This window comes from Vicugna pacos, unplaced genomic scaffold, assembly GCF_048564905.1.
Source record: "Vicugna pacos unplaced genomic scaffold, VicPac4 SAC-SAT, whole genome shotgun sequence".
Taxonomy (NCBI): domain Eukaryota; kingdom Metazoa; phylum Chordata; class Mammalia; order Artiodactyla; family Camelidae; genus Vicugna; species Vicugna pacos.
Window position 1 is genome coordinate 19,102,841 of NW_027328721.1, and position 17,905 is coordinate 19,120,745.

General features: G+C 35.0%; 1 protein-coding gene and 1 long non-coding RNA gene across 8 annotated transcripts in view; one reads left to right on the forward strand and one right to left on the reverse strand.

The window, feature by feature from the left end:
• LOC140692156 (uncharacterized) overlaps window positions 1-17,905 on the forward strand; it is a 73,582-nt gene that overhangs the window by 55,042 nt on the left and 635 nt on the right. The window contains exon 6 of the long non-coding RNA XR_012067730.1: window positions 17,749-17,829. This is a non-coding gene — a long non-coding RNA (uncharacterized lncRNA). The remainder of the gene's footprint in view (window positions 1-17,748; window positions 17,830-17,905) is intronic.
• Window positions 1-17,905, reverse strand: part of LOC107035129 (junction-mediating and -regulatory protein-like) — a 71,230-nt gene that overhangs the window by 22,189 nt on the left and 31,136 nt on the right. Inside the window, exons 5-6 of one of the 7 annotated variants that reach the window (XR_012067729.1) lie at window positions 11,160-11,241; window positions 10,829-11,074 (exon numbers count right to left, since the gene is read on the reverse strand). The exons of 2 other annotated variants lie outside the window; for them this stretch is intronic. The gene's annotated coding sequence lies outside the window, so the exon portion shown is untranslated. Of the gene's footprint in view, window positions 1-10,828; window positions 15,740-17,905 lie in introns of those variants that run through there. 4 more of the 7 variants (XR_012067728.1, XM_072956928.1, XM_072956926.1 and 1 more) reach the window with 4 other exon arrangements.

The following is a 17,905-nucleotide window of genomic DNA, read 5'->3' on the forward strand; positions in this document are numbered from 1 at the left end:
TAATAGAAGAAAAAACATTTTAACTTTCAAAAATATATTTATTATTTTCTAATTATGCATTTATTACATTTATTTTGAAGTAAAACCTGTAATCATTAATCACTTAGAAAAATCACTGTTAACATTTTTCTATGAGCAATTTTTTAATGTATAAATAAATTTTTTAAATATACAGCTAGACTGAAGCAATATGCTGTATACCAGAAATTGACACAGCATTGTAAACTAACTGTACTTCAATTAAAAAAATCTAGAAGAAAACATAGGCAAAACATTCTCTGAAATATATCTTAGCAATGTTCTCCTAGGGCAGTAAACCCAGACAATAGAAATAAAAGCAAAAATAAACAAATGAGACCTAATTGAACTTATAATCTTTTCACAGCAAATAAAACAATACACAAAACAAAATGATAACCTATAGAATGGGAGAAAATATTTGCAAATGATGAAACTGACAGGGGCTTAATTCCCAGAATGTTAAAAAAAAAAACAGCTGATACAACTTAATAACAAAAAAACAAACAGTCCTATCCAAAAATGGACAGACCTAAACAAGTTATTCTCCCATGAAGACGAACAAATGGCCAATAGGCACATGAAGAAATGCTCAGTATCGCTAATTATCAGAGAAATGCAAATTAAAACTACAATGAGGTATCACCTCACACCAATCAGAATGGTCATCATTCAAAATTCCACAAATGATAAATGCTGGAGAAAGTGTGGAAAAAAGGGAACCCTCCTACAGTGCTGGTGGGAATGTAGTTTGTTGCAGCTATTATGAAAAGCAGTACGGAGATTCCTTAAAAAACTAAAAACAGACCTAACCTATGACCCAGCAATCCCACTGCTGGGCATACATCTGGAGGGAACTCTAATTCAAAAAGACACATGCACCCCAATAGCAGCACTATTTACTATAACCAACCTAAAATGTCCATCAAAAGATTACTGGATAAACAAGCTGTGGTATATTTACATAATGAAATACTACTCAGCCATATAAAAGAATAAAATAATGTCATTTGCAGCAACATGGATGGACTTGGAGATCATCAGCCTAAGCAAAGGAAGTCAGAATGAGAAAGAAAAATACCATATAATATCACTCATATGTGGAATCTAAATAAAGAATAAAAGACACTGATGGACTCATCTACAAGAGAGAAAGAGACTTGCAGACATAGTAAACAATCTTATGGTTACTGGGGGAAAGGGGATGGGGAGGGACGAATTGAGAGTTTGAGATATGCAAACATTAACTACTATATATAAAAACAGATTAAAAAAACAAATTTCTTCTCTATAGCACAGGGAAATATAGTCAATATCTTGTAGTAATCTATAATGAAAAAGTGTGAAATGAATATATTTGTGTATATGTATGACTGAAACATTATGCTGATCACTAGAAATTGAAAAATTGTAACAGTATAATTTTAGAAAAGTTTATTTGACTAAAAAAAAAAAAGAAAGTCAAGGAGAAGAGAAAATATATATACATATATATGTATGTATATTCAGCTAGATTCCTAGTCTTATCACTTAATGTGTAAGGGGAATGATTTTTTTCCCTCAGCCACCTTCTGGCAGGTTGATGCGTTGGGAGTCTCCCTGGGCCTCTCCATCACCTCTCAGTGTGGAGACTGTCCGCACTTCCTGCTAGAACTTTGGTGTTCTTATGGCTTTAGTTACTGCCTCTATGTTGGGATCCAAATCTGCATCTCTAGTCCCTAAGGCTTTTTTATATTCTTCTAACTGCCTGTCAGAAATTTTCAACTGGATGTTTTATAGGCACCTCTTCATGTAAATCTTTACTCTCTCCTGGGGCTTTTAGCGTGCCCTACAAACTTTTTGCAATCATGTTGATGTATTTCTCTCTTGTCACCTTACTGTCCTACATTGTTCTCTCCCACCCCTTCTAGGCTGGTTTCCTAGCTTCTGAGCAACTCCTTCCTTCACCTTGGCCTGGCTACTCATACATTCAGAGCCTGATCTCTGGGAAATGTTTTTGAACTCCTCTTTGACCTCCTTAAGACTGGGTCAAGTGCTTTAATGTACCCTGTGATACCTTTTTCCAGCATAGCATTTGTCACTTCATATAGTATTATTGTTGTCTGTTTACTAGACATAAGCTTCTTATTCACAACTTCCTAACACCTAGTCTGGGGCCTGGCACTTAGTAGGGATGTAATAAAAATTGGTTGGATAAGTGAGCAGTATTATGAAATGTCCGCAGTCTAATTAGCTGTAATTAGTATTCTATAAAGTTATTTTTAATGTCTTTGATGGTATTGGCATTTAATAGCATAAAGGTTCACCCAGTGTTTGGGCATTTTCCTTTCTTTTTTTGAGTACAGCACGAATGGGTTTTCATAGCTCAGTGTTCAGAAGAAGCCTCCCCTTTGCTTTCTCATGGGAGACTCAGCTGAGTTTAACATGCCTGGGTGGTGCATCTGATTAGGATAACAGAACCGGAGCTGTTACCCAGCTCTCCTGTGTCCTGCTTTATTGCCCTATTCAGCTGCTTATATGGCTCTTATGAGAACTTCATACAGGCTTCAGATTATTTTTACCTACCCTCAGACTCAATGGAGGTTAATTTAACAGTCTCATCCTCTCCCTACAGGATGTTGTTAGCTAATAATATGTTTGAAAAGAATTCTCTAACCTAACAACATCCCCACATCTGTTTAAACTTTGTTATTGAGACATTTGTGGAGCTGGCTCTTATTTATGATTTGCTCTTAGTATTTTGCTAATACCATGGTAAGGAATTGGCCCTTGTGTACGGAAGGAGGTACTTTTCTTTTGGTGGTTTCTGACCAGCTGGCAGTATCTGGCCCATAAAAAGCGGCCCTTACCCCCACTCCACACTTCTCTAGCCATTCCTTTCCTGGTTCTCTTGTTTCCTGAATATGTATTTCCCAGGTGCTCTTTTGGGCCTTGTCTTCTCATCATCTTCATCTTAAAACAATTGCAAAGATTATTGACAAATTTTACTTCTTGGTTATCATCTCAGATTGCAGTTGCTTCTTGCATATCCCATAAACCTGAGAGTGAGGCTTAGATAACTCAGGTACCTTATACGTCAACTGATTAAGCAGGGCTCTTTCCCCTTCCTTCACTGAAGTTCTGAGTTGCTCCTGTATTTGTAGTTTTTGAAGACTGTCACTATCACTGCTGTCATCTGGGCTCTGAACATGGCCAGATCATGCCAGTTCTATTTCCCATAACATATCCTGAATCTCTCTATGATGCACACCCTACCACGGTCAGTTCAGAAATGAATTTTCTCTGACCTGCTCACCACTCTTCCATCTGACCCCATCCTCCAATGCCTTGTGAAGGTGCACATTCACAGGGAGCCTCGGGTGCTTGTCTCTCCTAACTCTGCAATGCTAACCACCTGTTGCAAATTGCATAGTCCTACCAGTTCTGCCCCTCTTTAGCAGGACCTGGTAGTGCCTTTTCATGTGAATTCTCTGATTGTAAAACTTAAGCACCAGATGAAGATCTTTTGTAACTTTCTTTCAAAATTGTTCCAAGTTTAAATAGACCCTTGGCTTTCAGCAATTATCTGCTGTTTAAAAACAGTGCGGTTTTTTTGGCTGGAGACCGTGGGCTCTTAAATACTGGTGCACCTCTAGAAAGATACAAGAATCATTTGGAGTTGTTGTGACCTTGTCGACAGTCTTAAGTGAGTAGGCCATGGGACCAAGGTCAAAGTTCACAATAACTTGCATGTGTGTCAGGTGGGAAGTATATGTATGCATGTGCCAAGAGCATGAGAAAGTATTCTGAACAATACGCATGCGCGGGCATAATAAAAAGACAAGTGCGTACGCCCGAGGACGCGCTTCACCCGCTTGTACTGCAATAAACTGCGGTTTTGCTCCATGTCAGCTCCTCACGCATCATGTCAGCTCCTTGTGTATTTTTCCACTTGGGCAGCTCACCTCCTCGCATCCCTCTCCAGACTCCTGTGGCTGACATACCTAAACCAGTATTTCTCAGATTATTTCTAAGGCTGTAGTTTTGCTCATGCTACTTCCCTGTACCCCAAAACTATTCGTATTCCCGCTGCTTTCAGAATGTTTACGTAAGTTCCAGATAGCCTGTCATTCTGGGTGCATTACATATTGGCTTAGAACTATGTTTCCAACCTCATAACCTGCCATTTTACACCATATTCCTGGTATAACTCCTGTCACAGCCATATAAGTGTATCTGAGGCACTCTGGTCTGGGGTGCCCTGTTCATTCCCTCTCCCAAACCCTTCATCCTCTACATCATAAACTCTTCAGTTCCAGCTCCATCATAAGCATTCTCTGGCATGCCTAGATGAAAATAATACCACACTTATCACCTCTAACACCTAAAACTTTGTACATTGGATGATAGTTTTTTTCTATGCACTGCTCCTACTCACTGGATGTTCTCACAGCAGGAATTTATATCTCTACAGCACCCAGCACATAATAAGCACTTGCTATTCTATTGATGAAGAAATTGTCACTTAATCAATTTCCACCTGTGATCCACCTGTTTGTAAGTTGAGAGTACTGTGGATTCATTGGTTTAGCTCCACACTATGAAAGTCTTCTTTGTGGAAAAACTTGTTCATAAAGGCGAAATTTCCCTTAGCTTACCATTATTCTGTTCCTCTAAACTTCTAACTCATTTTCAAGTTTACAGATAGGGCATGAGAGTCAAAGTGAGCCTGTGGACATATATATTTTTACTTGATAAGTTGTAGAAATTTACCGGTATATTGAGAAGATGATCCGACTAGGACTCAGAATACAGACCTAAATTTGATTTCTACATTTCCACCTAAGCTTAGATAAGTCATTTAAAATCTCTTGGTCTTAGTTTCCTCTATAAGGGAAAAGTTGCATAAGATAGTTTCAGCTGTCAGTTTGGAATGAAAAAACCTATATAAATGCTTTTGAACAGGAGGCTGCAAACTTTTTTCTTTAAGGGACCAGTTAGTATTTTAGGCTTTGTTAGCAATAGAGTGTTGCAGCTCCTCAACTCTGCTATTAGTAGCTTGAAAGTGGCCATAAACAATATGTAAACTAGCACTTCACTATTTTATTTATGAGAACATTACTATATAGTTTCATTTTTATGAAATTATAAAACAAGCAATACTTATCTGTGCTTGAAAAAAGCTCAAAATTATGTCTGCCTTCAGGATGGTGGGTGTGGAGATTGACTGGGTAGGGACATGAGAGAGATTTAAAGGGTGATGGTAATGTTCTCCATCTTGATAGTGGCTTGGATCATATAGGTTGAACTCAAGTAATGGTACACTGGAGGTTTGTGTATTTCACTGAATATAATTTGCTTTCTCAATTTTAGTTAATATGCATGGAGTGTTTAGGGGTAAAGTGTATGGACATCTGCAACATGAAATGCATTAAAAACAAATGGTAAATAGATATAAGATAAATATAGTAGGCTACTGTAGAATCTAGGTGGGTTTATGGATGTTCACTTACATTTCTTCGAACCTTTCTATGTATTTGCAAATATTCCTAATTAAATGTTGCAGAAAAAATAATAAATGAATATATTGATATTTTCCTCGTCTGCCTTCTACCAGTTAAGGATTATTTCCTGCAGATAATGATTGCTTGTCAGTTTTCCTACCAGTGCTTTTCCAACATGTTTATGTACGTCTGTCTGTATATGTCTGTATGTGTGTGTGTATATATGGGTCTATGTGGAATATGTAGGAATCATTTTCTTTTCCAATTTTACATGAGTAATAGGAAGAATGTATGTTCTCGAACTTATTTTTCCCACTTAATGTCTTGATTGTGTTTCTTTGTCTCTCTCTATATATATTATACATGTATATCTCCTTTGAATCATTGCAAAATATTCCACAGTAGAGGGATATATTTCCAAGATTATATATATATGTATTTCTTGGTGATATATATTTAGATATTTCCATTTTTCTCTCACAAATTGCTGCAGAGCAATTTGTAAAAGAAAAAACTATTTCTCTAGGGTAGACACTGAGAAATGGAACCACGAGTTTGTAGTATATTTTTTTTATATTAATAGATTGTCCTCCTGTAAAACTGTACCAGTAGTCCCTCCAGGAGAGATAAAATTACCTGTTTCTTTTGAACTTTCTGAGCATTGATTATCACTTTTTTCTTTTTTTTTTTTTTTTTTTGCTAATTTGATAGGATGCTGGTATCTTGTTGGGTTAATTTGCAGTGTCTGGTGACTACAGCTGAGCATATTTTTATGCTTGCACCATTTCCACTTCTTTACAGTCATGTGCTCATCTTCTTGCTCTCTTTTGTCTTATATTTTCTTTATTTTAGAAATTGTACTTGTTTTAAATTAATATTTTCATTATGGGCTTTTCCTAATCATTTATACCAAAATATTTTGCATAATCTGCCATTCCTCACTATTTCAATTGCCAAATGTGTTGCATATAAAACTCCATTTTATATGGATCCTTTCCTAGACACTGTTTTGTTTTGTTAATTTCTACCTCTGTTCTGTGCCAGTATCACACTGTAGTATGTAAGCTCTATGTAAGTGTTCATAAAATAAAACAAATGTGTGAAGTTTGTGTGAGTACCGTCTCTCCAATTTTGGCTTCTGTGTAGTATTAGCTTTATAAAAATCATTTAGGTAAATTTGCAGAAAAGGAAAATATATGTAGAAAAATAATGTATTCCTTCAAAATTGGGAGAACCAACTAAAGACATTTGGACATTACAGATAGAGCTCTATTTATTTTTTCTAAGAACTCCTGATTTGAAAATGTTAACCAGCTCTTACTTAGATGATACCAGTAGGTCTTACTGGTTCCTTTTCTCGCCGTTGCTTTATATATTTTTCTTGTATCAGATTTTTTAAAAGAAAATTTTAAAAATGAAAAATATACAATTACATTAAATTTCTGGAATTTAGTCTATGAGATTTGTCCTTTTTCTCATGTTAGACAGATAATATTTAAGAAAGTTTTCTCCCCCAACCAAAAAAAAAATATATATATATGCCTCTAGAGGGCAGCATTCCTCATACAACAGACATGAGAAATCAAAAAAGAATTCCACTGTCCAAGTGAAGTTAAAGAAACAAAAGATAAACAAGCTTTTACAAGTTTCTTTCTTGTAAGATGTCTCAGAAACTTTAACATATTATTGTGCCTTATGAATCATCAATAGGCCACTATTATGGTACACAGTGTTTCTTCAAACTTAATCACAGAGACCTTTCTTCAAGGACCATCTCTAGTGACTACTCCTACAGAATACATTTGGAAACAATCTAGTAGACAAATTCTCTAGTTGACAAGTTTCAATTCCTTTTTTTATTCATAGACTTGCTCCTCTGATTTTTAAAACAGGTCTTTAGACATCCCCCTCTATTCACAGATCATGACTGAGAATGGAATAAGAATTTACCTTCATTTATTTTAGGGAAATCAGAAACATGGAGAACTTACTGCTTGGCTTGCTCAAAGGACAACAGTGAAAGAAAGAAAAGAAGACAAAAGAAAAAGCAGGAAAGAAAGAGAGCGAGAGAGGGAAAGTCTGGTGCTATAACTAGTTGAGAGACCCCAGATTTAAAAACCACAGAGCAGTTGAGGTGTGCATAATAAAACATTTCCATATTTACCCAAACTCAGAATATTAAATACTTGAACTCCATTAACTTCTTTCCACAGTCCATGTCAGCTGAAATTAAATTTCCTAATTTAAAGATCTGTTGTAAGCCTGATGAGATCTCTATAGATCTCTATAGATGAGATGTTCTTTAATTTTAACTTGTGAGAGAGCGCTTAAACAAAATACTCCCCTCTTTTGTTGTCATTTGGTCTTTCACTGAAATGATGAAAGCTGTTTTAGAATATAGACATGCCCCCACTCCTCAAGTACTCCTGCAGAATACTCGGAGAATAATGGGGGTTGAGCCATGACTTCAAATGTAATACATGTGTCCAAATGTTTGATTGCTAAATAGCCTTTATCCATAAGAAATGTTTGAAATGTTCTTTTTTCTTTTTAATTTTGCATGACTATGAGGCATGCCACAAAGACAATGCAAGTACAGGCATACCTTGGAAACACTGCAGGCTCAATTCCAGACTACCGCAATGAAACCAATGTCACAACAAAGCAAGTCACAGGAGTTTTGTGGTTTCCTAGTGCATATAAAGGTATAGTTACAATATACTCTAGCCTGTTAAGTGCACAATAGAATTATGTCTAAAAACTATACATACCTTAATCAAAAAATACTTTATTGTTAAAAAATGCTAATCATCCACTGAGCTGACAGTGAGCTGTAATCTTTCTGGTGGTGGAGGGTCTTGCCTCCATATTGGTGGCTGCTGACAGACCAGGGCGGTGGTTGCTGGAAGCTGGGGTGGCGGTGGTAATTTCTAAAAATTAAGCAGTGAAGTTTGCTGCATCAATTGGCTCTTGCTTTTACAAATGATTTCCCTCTAATGTGTAATGCTGTTTGATAGCACTCTTTCCACAGTAAAACTTTTCAAACCTGGACTCAATTCTCTCAAACCCTACTGCCATTTTATCAAGTTTATGTAATATTCTAAATGATTTTGGTCATTTCAGCAATCTTCATAACATCTTCACCAGGAGTAGATTTCATCTCAAGAATCACTTTCTTTGTTCATCCATAAGGAGCAACCCTTCACCCATTCACATTTTATCCTGAGATTGCAGCTAATTCAGTCTCACCTTCTTGCTCCACTTCTGATTCTCATTCTCTTGCTATTTCCACCACATCTGTAGTTCATTCCTCCACTGGAGGTTTAAACTCCTCAAAAAGTCATCCAAGAGGTTTGGAATCAATGTCTTTCAAACTCTTGTTAATTTTGATACTTTGACCTCTTCCCACAAGTCACAAATGTTCTTAATGGCATCTAGAATGGGGAACGCTTTCCAGAAGGTTTTCACTTTACTTGGCACAGATTCATCAGAGGAATCTACCTATGGCAGCTGTAGCCTTGCAAAATATATCTTAAATAATAAGACTTGAGGGTTGTAGTCACTCTTTCCATGGGCTGAAGAACATGTTTTGTTAGCAGGCACATAACATTAATCTCCATCAGAGCTCTTGGGTGATCAGTTGCATTGCCAAAGAGCAAAAATATTTTGAAAGTAATCTTTTTTTTTTCCTGAGGTCTCAACTGTGAGCTTAAAATATTCAATAAGCCATGTTGTCAATAGATGTGCTCTCATCTGGGCTTTGTTGTTCCATTCACAGAGCCCAGGAGAGCAGACAGAACATAATTCTTCAGGGCCTGATGGTTTTCACAATGGTAAATAAGTACTGGTTTCAACTTAAAGTCACCAGCAATGTTAGACCCGAATGAAAGTCCTAGATGGCATCTTCCAATATAAGGCTGTTTCATCAACACTGAAAATCTGTCGTTTAGTGTAGACACCAAAATGAATTCTCTTATTGAGATCTTGAGGCGGACTTGCTGCACTTTCTCCATCAGCCTTTATTGTTTCCCCTTGTACTTCTGTGTTATGGAGATTGTGTCTTTACTTAAACCTCATCAACCAAACTCTGCTAGCTTCAGACTTCTGCAGCTTTCTTACCTCTCTCAGCCGTCAGGGAATTAAAGAGAATTAGGGCATTGCTCTAGATTAGGTTTTGGATTAAGGGAATGCTGTGGCTGATTAGATTTTTTATCTAGAACAATAAAGCTTTCTCCGTATCAGCAATTAGACTGTTTCACTTTCTTATTATTTAAGTATTCACTGGAGTAGCACTGTTAATTTCCTTCAAGAACTTTCCTTTGCTCACTAATTTGGCTCATTTGTACAAGAGGCCTAGTTTTCAGCCTATCTCAGCTTTAGCATGTCTTCCTCACTGCACCTAATTGTCTCTAGTTTTTGATTTAAAGTGAGAGACATGCAACTCTTACTTTCACTTGAACACTGGGACCACTGTAGGGTTATTAATTACCCTGATTACAATATTGTTCTGTATTAAGGAATAGGCAGGCCTGAAGAGAGGGAGAGAGATGGGGGAATGACCAGTTGGTGGAGCAGTGAGAACACACAGCATTTACCAATTGTTTGCCATCTTAAATGGGTGTGGTGTTTGGCACCCTGAAACAATTGCAATAGTAACATCAAAGATTACTGATCACAGCTTACCACAACAAGTATAATAATAATGAAAATTTTTGAAATATTGCAAGAATTACTAAAATGTCACACAGAGACATGAAGTGAGCAAATGTTGGAAAATTGGCACCAACAGACTTACTTAACATAGTTGCCACAAGCCTTTAATTTGTTTAAAAAAATGCAATATCTGTAAAGCACAATAAAGAAAAGTACAAAACTAAAACAAGGTGTCCCTGTAGCTTTAAGCAGCTCATTCCAGGTTTCTTGAGTCATACATAAGCCCTCTTTGTACTGCTCCTGTGACATTAATATTATCAAAAAAAAGAAAAAAATGCTAAAAAGGCTATAATCTTTGATCTCAAGTCATCAAAATATTTTAACCAAGTATATAACCAACTCTCAAAGTTTAATTTCCAATACATTAACTATTGGCTGCATGTGACTAGTGAACACTTGAAATGAGACTACCATTACTGAGGAATTGAATTTTTATTTAATTATAATTAATTTTATCTAAATTTAAAAGCTGAGGCAATGTAAAATATCTATCTACAAAAGAAACATTTATTGTTTTTATCTAGTCAGCATCAACTAACTAATCAACTAAAATGAATTTTCTCTACACATCAATGTAATAATAGAGTAAATCATTTATTGAACTTTTTGCAAAGTACACAAGTTACAGTGATCCCTATGTAAATCATAACTGATAACCAGAGATACTATTTTAATTTTAATTATTGAAATTTTTAATTTTAACATATTTTGAATTAAGTTGTTTTCTTTAACTTTTTGGTCTGGGCAAAAGGGGATAGGGTATAACAAAATTTCTAAATTAAAACATAGGCATTCTACCCAAGCAGAATCAAGTGGAGATGCAGTGAAGATAGCGCTGCCACCGGCACAGTGTTGTGAGACTAGAAGAAAACAATGCACCAACTTTAACATGAATAATAATCACAATTAGCTTTGGTAGAGCAAAATTTAAAAACTATGACTTACATAAAAATATTTTAAACAGCATGTAGACAATATTAGGAGACATTTTTCAGGAAATACATAGTACATTTTCATAAGAAGTTTCCTAAGTCAAAATAGAAGCAACAAAGTTATTCATCTGAGATCAAAATTAAATGTCCAACAAACATTTTTAAAAGATTTTTAAAGGATCTGAGCTTATTACTCTCGTGAGCTATAGAATGGCATGGATTCTTGCAAAAAGAAAGGGAGGGAGGGAGGGAGAGAGAGATGAAAGAAAGAAAGGAAGGATGGAAGGAAGGAAGGAAATAGGGAAGAAACCATATTTAAGTAGAGAGATGGTAAATAAATTATTTCAATTATAGATATTTTATTATAAAATTATGAGGAATACTAAAACAGATATTATAGAAAAAGTAGAAGGCCTTCAATTAAGCCACCAATTTACTGTCCATCATATGGAAGACCTGTCTAACAGTATCAAAAATCAGTAGATTCAAAATATGAGAAATTACTTTTCTTTTAGTTTTAGATAAATCATGTGATACAAGAGACACTACCAAAGTACAAATTTAGACACATTTTGTTTGAAAGAACTTCCAAACTTAAGAAGAAATGTCAAATATGTACCCTTAAAAAAATTAAAATTGTAGCATGGATTATTTTTCACCTTTAAAACGGCCAAAGAATTTCAGCTATATATTAAAATAATAGTCTCCATCTCAATAGACAGCTCCAGCCATGTTAGGTTAAAAACCTACACTTATTGGACTTTTAAAAGAAGAAACTGATATTCCTCTTATTGCTCTGCTCCACTGTATGATATACATAGAGTAGATTTGAGAGGGGATGAGTATAGCTCAATGATAGAGTGTGTGCCTGGCATGTACAAGGTCCTGGGTTCAATCCCCAGTGCCATCATCAAAACAAACATACAAACAAACCTAATTATCTCCCCCTCAAAAAAAAAGAATGAAAAATATTTGTGCTCAGCATTCTAAAGCTATGAAAAGTAGCATGTATTAAGTTGTTAAAACTGATGTGTGTACCTGAAAATAATCAGAATCCTAGCCAGCTTACAAAACTATTGAAAAAATGGAAAACAATACATTTAAGAATCTTGTGTTCCTTGCTCAATGGTTGAGTAGAGGAAGAATTTCACAAAGATTTACTGTATTATTAACGCTGATCAAGAAAGTATTTTTTTCAATATTCAATAATCAAAGACAAAAATGGCAGTGCTCATGTTTTATCACTGGTATCTCAGTACAGGTAGACAAGCATGGCCTGAAGTACCAAAGAAAGAGAAATTGTACCTATGACCTAGTTACACAGGTACAGACATTTATGTTGAGATTGAAAGCTTTCATAATTGTGGGAGCCCATGATTGGGGTAACAAATTGTAACAGATCCCAGTCGCTTATGTCCTTAAAAAAGACGTGCTTAGTAACTGCCTTGAGGTTTTAGCAATGACCAAGGTCCCTGGCTATAAACGTTGGGCGTGCCTGCTGTTAGTCTTCTATCCCCAAAACAGCCTTGGGCTGGAATGATAAAAAGCTGCAGACTCAGAGGTGAGGAGGCTGGGTAGCCAAAGACAGGAAAGATCCCCTGAGGGGGGCAACTTAAGACAGGCACAGCCACCTGAGTCCAAGTTGTTAGGCAGCTGACTCTCAGATGTTCCACCCTGATAAGCTGAAAGGCTCAAGACCCACGAACATGATTCACCAAAAATGGTCTTCTGACTTTGAGCCCAACACCAACAATAAACAAAGCCTTTGTACTCATTGTGATCCCACTCTATCCTTCACTAAATTCCTGCATTCCTCCTTTGACTGTACTCAATAAATGTGGGAGATTTGAGAGGCTCAAGGCTCCCAACTCTCTCTCGCTCTCTTGACTTTTCCACAGAGTCTTGAGTAATTTATTCCGTTTCGGTGGGACGTCTGCTGGCCAGAACCCACAACTGGTGGCGAACCTACAATAATATGATTTGATAATAAAGATTTTACACTTTTCCCTAACATGAATCAATATGCAGAATATTTTATTTACAATGCAGAGTGTTGTAAAAATTGGCTGCAAAAATAATCAGAAATAGTTGAACACTTAGTTGTTTTTATCGAGTTTAAAGTTGTTGTTCAACTTATGCAATATTCTTAGGAAATGATGTTAATAACACTGTTGACACAAGAATTAGTGAATTTGCTTAATTTAAGAAGCACAGATTTGAAACTGTTAAATTTTTGCTTCAAATTCTAAAAAAGCATGAACAAGTTTTATCATAATAAATAAAAATACTCAAAAGAAAAATTTTTGGCACTTAATTCAGATATTGAAAAGTATAAGTTTCTTTGGAACAACTTAGTCATGTGAATCTACATTTTCAACCATAAATTGAAGTCTCAACTGAGATCAAGCATTTTTGATGAAAATTTGGTGATCCAATCAAGATGTAAAACATCTACTAGGTTTCAAGGAATTGGTTTAAAAAAGTAAAGCAGATAAAGAAGTTTATACTGTATAGCACAGGGAAATATACTCAATAACTTATAGTAGCTCATGGTAAAAAAGAATAAGAAAATGAATATATATATATATATTCATGTATGACTGAAGAATTGTGCCATACACCAGAGATTGACATAAGATTGTAAACTGACTATACCTCAATTTAAAAAAAGGATTACAAAAATTATTTAATAAATATAAAGTGAACACATAGTTCCAAAAACTTGAAAAAGTATTAAAACAATGTAAAATATCTCAATCCTGTTATATTGTTTAAATGTTAGAATGATAATATCCTGGATATGTCAGATTAAATGAAATACATTAAAACTATATCTAGCCCTTTTTAACTCTTTTAAATAAGGCTACTAGAAATGTTTAAATAACATATGTGGCCCAAATTATATTTCTATCACACAGTGCTATTCTAGGCAAGAGTAACTAAAGATAAACATAATTAAGTTCTTGCAAGAGGAGCACATGCTTTAGAACATTGCTATCAACTACTAAAAATTTACCCTGGAAGTTCACATTACAATAGCCCATCTCACTATCTGCACAACACACAGTGAAAAAGTCTCAGCACCAGAATGTAAATTTGCCCCAGAAAGATTCCGTATTTGCAGATGGATGGGTAAAACCATACAGAAGGAGGCAAACTTCAGTAGTATAATGGCTTAAAGTGTCTTTCATAAAAAACTAAAACATGAAAGACCCATACTCTAAGAAACTAGTTGCAGAATATAACAGAAATTAATTATAAAAACATAACAAGAGTAATAAAATTAGGTGCTTAAAGTAAAGATACAAACTATACAACAGCAAAAAAAAACTATAATATCTAAATTTTACAACTTTGCTGCAACAGGGATAAGCATCTCATATACTATACTAACGACATCATAAGGGTGGACTCACATGAAAAAATAGAATGGCAAAGCAAAAGTAAAGAAATTTTTAAGTAAATGAATGCAGTTGCAAGTTGTTAGAGAACAGAAACAAGACTTGTGCATTTTCATGCTTCCCTCAGAAGCCCAGGAGTGTACATATCACATAATACTAAAGTTACTTCTTTATAATTTATTAAGTGCAATATTTTAAATGTTTAAAGTTATTCATAATTTTAGTCTTATCAAGAACAGAAAGTTAGAATAGCACTTAAAGTGCCTAAAGAAGTTTTTTAAAAGTATATAAAACAGCATGAGAAATGTATATTCAAAACAACATAGTACATAAGAATAGACATATACACCAATGGAACAGAACTGAAAGTCCAGACATTAAGCCATAAATCTATTTCCAATTGATTTTGATTAGGGTGCCAAGTTCATTCAATGGAGAAAGAAAGGTCTCCTCAACCAATTGTGCTGGAGCAACTGGATTTCCACACATAAAAGAATGAAGTTGACCCCTGCCTCACACCATATACAAAAGCTAACTCAACATGGATCAACAATCTACATATAAAATCTAAAATCACAAAACTGTTATGCAAAAACACAGTGGTAAATATTCATGATCGTGGATTGCCATGATCATGGCAGTAGGCTCTTATATATGACACCAAAGTACAAGCAACAAAAGAAAAAATAGATAAATTGGACTTCATCAAATGTAAAACTTTAAAATAAATAAATAAGTAAAACTTTTGTACATCAAGATATTATCAATAAAGTAAAAAGATAACCTACCTAATGGATGAAAATATTTGTAAGCCATATATCTCATAAAGATATATAAGATATATAACTTTTTATATCTAAAATATATAAAGAATTTCCATAACACAACAACAAAAAGACAAACAAGTTAATTTTAAAATGGGCAAAGGTCTGGAATAGACATTTCTTCAAAGGAGATATATAAATGACCAGGAAGCACATGAAAAAATGCTTAACATCATCAGCCATTAGAGAAATGCAAATGAAAAACACTGAGACACTACTTTGCGCCTACTGGGATAGCCATAATTATTTTAAAATTTTAATACTTTTTTGAAAACAAAATATAAGCACTGGCAAGGATATGAAGAAACTGTAGCTTATTGGTGGTAATAAAAACAATACATACACTGTGGAAAATAGTTTGGTGTTTTCTAAAAAAGATAAAAACAGAATTACCATATGACCCTCAAATTCCATTCCTAGATATATACACAAGATTTGAAAAAGTCTCTAAAAAATATTTATATATCAACATTCATTGCAAGCCTTATTCACAACAGCTAAAAAGTGAAAATAACCCGTGTTCATTAACAAATGAATGGATAAACAAAATATGATATATACATACAATGGACTATTATTCAACTATGAAAAGGAATGAAGTTCTGACACACATTCTACAACATGGATGGACCTAGAAAACATGATGTTAAGTGAAATAAACAAGGCAAAAGGGACAAATATTGTATGAGTCTCCACTTGTGTGAAATATCTAAAATGAACAAATTCATAGAGACAGAAAGTAAATTTGAGGCTACCAGATTCAAAGGGAGGAGAGAACAGAGAGTTAATCTTCAAAATAATTCACTACCACTACAAGCTAGGTTAAACAGATAATATAAAACAGCAAACGGATAAACTGGCACTCTGTACCTCCACCAGTAATTAGAAACAATTTACAGGAAATGGACACAGCAATGTTTCTCCTGCATCAGGATCACCTGAGGGTTTGTTAACCCACACTACCTCCTCTGGGTGTTACCCGAGAAGGCTACACTTCTAACTAGTTCCACAGGAGGCTGGCACTACTAGAGGTAGGGGACCACACTTTGAGAACCACTAGTAAAGATAATTTACAGATAAATACAAGATAAATTAATGAAGAGTATGAATGAAATCTGTGGTGCCAAAACAACTCAGCCTAAGAACATGGGGTTCTAATGCCTCCCTTAGTTTTAAGTTCAAGTGTCTAGGAACTAATGGCTTGGAAATAATGCTTAGTAATTTGTCTTTTCCACCATTCTACAGACTGCAAATTAGAAGTTACAGTTTGTGACAGGGATCTAATTTATACTGTATATTAAGAGCAAATTTGTGTTTTAGATGATAAATAAGGAGAAAAGGCTGAAATCTTTTGTAGATATTGTAAAGACTAATCAAAATTGTACTCTGGATAGATGGCCAACCCACCTTCTTGGAAGTGAACCAAGAAAGTACTTAAAGCAAAGTCAAGATTTTTCTTAAGAAAAAATAAAAGAGACCGCTATACTAAAAATATGGAGAATATAAATATTTCTATACTATAAGCACTGGAAGAAAGCTCTTGGAAAAGTTTTCAAAACTGTTATCAAATACTCAATGAAGCCAAAGAAAATCTTCAACCATGTTTCCATGAAATAACATATTTGGCACAGTGGAACCTGTGCAGAAATCCTCCCACTTTAATTAGTGGAAGATGAATCTGCTGGGGACAGAATATATTACAAAGGGAATTACTGGATATAAACTAACTTCTGTACAGCAGAGTTAAGTGCCCGCATCCTCCAAAGTGGCTGTATATTGGAAAGATTTTTAAAAGATGGTGAGATACAAGTATAAGGGAAAGAGCATGGAAGAATTCCAATCTTCAATAAAGAGAGCTAATCTTCCTTGGTGAAATGGCTAATTCCAGGGCTAGAGCAGAGAATGCACAACATGAGCCTGGGACATCTTCTGGTACTAGAAAGCCAGTCAATCCTCAAAAAGTGATGGGCCAGAAGCCTTCTTGAAAGAGTTCCCTAGGGCCAAACTATAATTATAGCACAAAAATAATGATGGTAATGGATTGAATCCATAGAATAAGAATCTGTAAGTACATTTGATATAAGTAAAATAAAAATCCTCAAGGCTATTCTGATATAGATTTAAAAATTGAACACATACCTAAGAAAGGAAAGTTTTTCTTTTTTTTTTTTTTGATTGAATGCAGATTTATTCAGAGAGATACATTGAAAGGCAAGAGAAAGGCCATGAGGTGTGGGGGTTGGGTGCTCAGATTAAAAGTAGGTACACACTCCATAGATAGTATACGGGCTGTCTCCAAAGAGGGAGAGAGGGGTGGCTGTGAAGGCACTGTGTTGCTGGTTTTTATGGGCTTGGTGGTGAAGGCTTTTCTTTATAGGAGATCCAACCAATAAATGCAGAAGGAATGATGGAAACAGAAAGTCACCATTTGGCAAACACCACAGTAATATCATTTCAGGTAAGAATCATCAATGAAAATAAAAATTAGAGAGTATGATGAAAAATAAGATAATTACCTGGTCACAAAGTGTTTT